General features: G+C 38.1%; 2 protein-coding genes across 3 annotated transcripts in view; both read right to left on the reverse strand.

Moving 5' to 3' along the window:
• Positions 1-2,706, reverse strand: part of Gpr52 (G protein-coupled receptor 52) — a 12,737-nt gene extending 10,031 nt beyond the window's left edge. The window contains exon 1 of the mRNA XM_026787617.1: positions 2,606-2,706. The gene's annotated coding sequence lies outside the window, so the exon portion shown is untranslated. The remainder of the gene's footprint in view (positions 1-2,605) is intronic.
• Positions 1-5,592, reverse strand: part of Rabgap1l (RAB GTPase activating protein 1 like) — a 657,680-nt gene that overhangs the window by 430,183 nt on the left and 221,905 nt on the right. The window lies entirely within an intron of this gene.

Genomic DNA, 5,592 nt, shown 5'->3' on the forward strand with positions numbered 1-5,592 from the left:
GGAAATGGGAGGCTGGGAGGAGGTGGAAACTTGTTTTTTTTTCTTTTCTCAATAAAAAAAAAGAATTAAAAAAATGTTCCAGGACAGGCTCCAAAGCTACAGAGAAACCCTGTCTCGAAAAACCAAAAAAAAAAAAAAAAAATGGAATATACAAGCATGAACTTCCATGCACCCTGTACTGAAAGTTTCAGTCAATATAATAAACAAGAAAATGAAAAGCCATTCAGGAAAGCCATAATTATATGTGTGAGAAATATTAAAATAATTACTCCTAACCTATAAGGAAATGAATACACTTTGTCAGAATATGAGGCATATCATTACTATAGAAATGCAACAAAAAATGGAAGTAAAATACTAAACAATAAACCATTTAAAATAGGCTCATACAGCAGAACACAAGAATACATCTAATAAAACCTGGATGTCTCTATTCTGAGAATTGCAGAATGCCACAAAGACAAAGCTAAAGGTTTAAGGATGTGGAAGGATATACCATCCTTATGCTTTTGAAGACTTGCTATCATTAAGTAGACCAGATTCCCACTAGTTTATCTACTGCATACTCACATTAAAATCTAGGCAGATTTTTTTGGTAAAACTAGCTAACTTCTGATTATAAAATCTATATATAAACACAAAGAATTTTGAATAGTTATTGTAAAATAATCTTCTAAAAGAAAATAAAAACAAAATTGGAAGACTGGCACAACCTGATTTCAAGACCTACTTTACAACCATGGTACAAGAGATTGGCCTCATACAGATCTGTAAAACAGTAAAAGCTAAAAACTGAGACCAGAGCTTTTGGTCAGTTGAATATCAGTAAAATCTCTAAAACAAGCCTGGGCTTAAGGAGATATTTTCAGTAAATACTAGTTAAAAAATTTGGAAACTCATTGATAAAATATGAACTAAGGTCACGTCATACTACACATAAAAATTTATTTGCGATGGTGGTGGCACACCTCTTTAATACCAGCACTCAGGAGGCAGAGGCACGTGATTCTCTGTGAATTTTAAGTCAGCCTGGTCTATAAGAGCTAGTTCCGGGACAGGCTTCAATGCTACAGAGAAACCTTTATCTCAAAAAGAAAATTACTTGAATGATATCTCAAAACATAAAGTTTTAAAATATAAACAACTTCTAAAAGAAAATACATTACAGGAATCTATTCATGGCACAAAAGCAAAGTTTGAACTATAATAATAATAAGCTAAATTTTAATTTCCAAATTTCTTACCAAAAGAAAATCAGCAAGTCGAAAGACTGAATGAAGTTACTAACAAAACACACACCTAACGAAGGAATTTTAAAGTAAACTGTGGCTACAATACTGTTACTGACACTATAAATTAATAAAATACAAAAAATCAAAAATTATAATAATAGAGACTGATAGTAAAATTGTGGTTACCATGGACTGGCAACAGTAATGAGGAGATGGGAAGATGATAGTCAAGGAATACTAAGTTGAAAGAACTAAGTTTTGATGTGATATTGCCCAGCAAACTGACTACAGATTACCAAAATGTACCTTACTATTTTATTTTTAATTAGAAAAAAGTAATATAAAATTCAGGCACCACCAAGAAAGTCCAACTTTTCAAGAGATTTATATGTTCAGGTCGAATTAGATTACAACATAATCATACATAATCATAAATGACTCAAAACACCATATAGTACCATCAATATGTACAACTTTTAGGGAACAGGTATGAAACATGTATAGTATCAAGCCATTAATTAGTTCAAGGCTAAAAATAAGAAATAATAAGATACCCATGAATTTACTACAGTAGATAAAATTAACAGAATGGCAATAAAATTTTCGGTAAGAGTGTAAAGAACTGAAATTTCTACTAACTATTGGTAGTAGTATAAAATGGCCCAAATTTAGTAAATATAACATTTTTGGAAATCCTTATTGTAGTAAATGAATCTACACTATGGCCTACCAGCTCATTCCAAAAAACCTGCAAACACATCCACAAAATAATCATTAGCTATCAAGTCTTACACACAAAATGTTCTTGGTAGTATATACAAAACTAAACAGCCCAAACTGTAAACAATATACACATTCACCAGCAAGTTTATACATGAAGAAACTTTGGTTAACAACAACAAAAAAAATGAAAATAGCACAAAAAAAACCACAGATGAACCTAACATTAAAGGGAAAAGTCAAGCCTCAAAAAGCACACTTTACATGAAGTTCTAAAACATAAAATAAATTTTTGTTGAATTATAACAGAGCAGTAGTTGGAACAATAGTGTGCTTTTGTGCACACATATGAACATGTATATACAAATGTATGCATACATGAGCACAAACAAAAATTCAATAACTGACTGTCAAGAATTTTATAAAAGAACAAGATGAGGGAAATATTCTGTATGTTAAATGTATGATCATGTGCATATATACATGGAAAAATGATGAAATAGTACATTTAAGCTTGGTATAAATTATTACCAAAGATAACCATGAACTTGTGAATTCACTTATCTAAAAAAATGTTCATTTAACATTTGCCAAACAGTTTGTGATCATCACTGTTAACATCAATTGGAACACTGCCTCATAACATAACTTACCTTTGCAACTGTGGACCATGACTGTGTATGTTAGAGACAGCAGGAGCAACAGGAGAGGTAGAGACAGATCTGTTTCATTCTACAGGTTACTAAACCTGGATGGAGGTGGGCGGTCCTTGGGCTTCCCACAGGTCAGGGAACCCTGATTGCTCTTCAAGCTGATGAGGGAGAGGGACTTGATCGGGGGAGGAGGAGGGAAATGGGAGGCGGTGGCGGGGAGGAGGCAGAAATCCTTAATAAATAAATAAATTTTAAAAAAAAGAAACTAAAAGTAATACACAGTACCCACCATTCTGGCTCTCTATGCATAACACAAAATAGTATCTTCTATTTTCTCTTTCAATTTATTATTTGCAATTTCCTAGAGGCTTAACACCTGAAACTAAGCTTATGATAAATTCTTCTAAAAAATTACATAAAAGTACCTCTCTACCAGTAAAATGTCATAGTTTAGTCCTAGACTGCCAGTTATTTCTGGATAAGTGAAATGGCACCACTGTTAGTATGACTAAAACACTGGAAGTGCATTTCGAAATAACATGGGAGAAAAATGCCAAGCTTTCTTAAATCTCATGTATGAGTTTTTCTTATTTAATGGAAGTTCATATGGAAATTAAATTATTTAAAATAATTTTGCATCAGTGAGATCTTAAATATTAGCTCACAGAAAGGACATAAAACCTAATTTTCCTTCAAATATTGTACAATAAAATCATAATGGTAAAATTTAACTGCAAAATATATCTTGAAAAATGTCTACAAAATTGTATGGAAACAGTAGTGAGAACATCACATTTTAAATAACAGGTTTACATTAAATAAGGAAAGGTTAATTTAAACTCATTTTAATTGAAAGGAAGTTTTTCCATTATAAAAGAAAAATGCTATTTTTGAGTTATCTTATTGTTATGGCAACTGATATGCTAAAAATAATAAAGAAATATCAAAGTTGTTATAGCAACTAGAATTTTAAAGAGCCATGAAGTGTAGAATAATCAAACCTTAACTTGAAATGTGACATCTATGACTCAGGTTTGAAAAGCAAACTTGAAATATTCATGATCTTGTCTTTGCAACTGTTTCTGGAATCCAATTTAAAAAAAACCAAAATATTCAGGTAAGAGTTGAAGTATCATTTCTACATTATTTAAATCAGAGATAGTGTACAGGCATCCATCAATATGGCTTAACAACCTTACATACTATCAAACTCCATGAGGAGCAGATGGATGATCATGGAGTCAAGGTCCAATAACTGAACACAATTGTTTGTATGAAATCTGAGTTTTCTGACCTTCTGATTTGTTTCTTACCCAGAGTCCTCATGTGCTCCAGTTGAAAACACCAAAGGTTAAAGATACTACTTACTGGTTTTCTGCTCCTACACTGGGGCTGCCCAACCAGAGTGGTGAGTGCCTGCCTACCGGGCAGGCCCCAAGGTCCCCTACAAGGCAGCCCGGGCACCTTCAGCTTGTGTTCCAGGGGTGCCTCTGTGCTCCTGGATCTCGCACTGCCTGCCCCCTGTTTTTCCTTTTGTCCCCGGATCATTGGGCTACCAGGCGGCCCTGTTTAGGTGCTGTGGAGTTCCATCTGGACTGGTGAGTGTGTGCTATCCAGGGGCGGTTTGTCACGGAACAGAGCACAGACCCCCCTCCCCCAGCTTCTTCTGCAGGACTGTCTTTCTTGCACAGGACCCCTCCCCCAAGCCTGCATTTTCTGCTGGGTCCTTTGCTTGGGAACTGTTTTCTGCTCCTACACTGGGGCTGCCCACCCAGAGTGGTGAGTGCCTGCCTACAGGGCGGGCCTCAGGGAACCCCGACAGGGAGCAAGGGCACCTTCAGCTTTTGCAACAGGCTGTCCTGTGGTCTACTCGTCCCCGCCCTGCCCACCTCCCAAAGTTCTCCCTTTTGTCTGCGGGTCATTGGGCTACCAGGCATCCATGTTTAGATGCTGAGGAGTTCCATCTGGACTGGTGAGTGTGTGCTGTCCAAGGGCGGATTGTCCCGGAAGAGAGCACAACCCCCCTCCCACAGCTCCTTCTGCAGGGCTGTCTTTCTTACCCACAACCCAGCCCCCCAGCACCCACCCCCAACCCTGCCCTGCTGTATGCTAGGACCAGTGCTCAAGTACAGTTTTAAGGCCTATCCTTCTGGGGCTCTCTGCAGGGCCTCTACTCCCTGCATACTGCCTCTTTCTTCCTATCCCACTCAGCTTGCCCCAGAACTGTCCCCACTTCGGTCCCACTGTCCTCTTTGGGCTCATAACATCAACCAGCCCAGCCTGTCTGGGCACTGGGTAGGAATCTTCAGGGCACCCAAGTGGGCGGGAGTTCCTTTGTTTTCTTAGCCTGCCTGCACCAAGCAAGGTAGGGGCTTTGTTTATGAGCACCACAACCAGCAAGGAGACCTGATCTCTCAGCACCAGGAGAGCCAACATTGGGGGGCTTTGTTTATGAGCTAAACAACCAGCACGGAGACCTGATCTGGGTGCCAGGAGAGCCAGCATTGGGGAGAGCCATCATTGGGCACGGAGATCTGATCTTGACACCAGAAGAGCCTTTACTGAGGAGAGCCAGCACTTGGAAGGTACACCAGTAGGCAAGGAGACCGGATCGGGTAAAAGAAGACCCATAAGGGAGCATTTGGAAGAAGAGATGGGCAGACACCAATGCAAGAATTCACCCAACAAGCTGAAAAGCAACATGAAGCCACCAGAAACCAGCGACCTCACAACGGGAGGACATGAACACCTTAATCAAGAAGAAGTAGGAAAGATTGACTTCACGAAAATGATTGGCGCCCTTAAACAGCATGTAAAAAACGCCCTTATAGAAATGGATGAAAAATATACCAGAAAGTTTGAAGAATTAAATAAATCAGTGAATGATACCCTAGAAAACCAAGGAAAAACAATCAAACAGATAATGGAAACAGTTCAAGACTTGAAAACCGAAATGGAGGCAAAGAAGAAAACACAAACAGAGGGCC

Source organism: Microtus ochrogaster (assembly GCF_000317375.1).
Source record: "Microtus ochrogaster isolate Prairie Vole_2 chromosome 6 unlocalized genomic scaffold, MicOch1.0 chr6_random_2, whole genome shotgun sequence".
NCBI lineage: Eukaryota > Metazoa > Chordata > Mammalia > Rodentia > Cricetidae > Microtus > Microtus ochrogaster.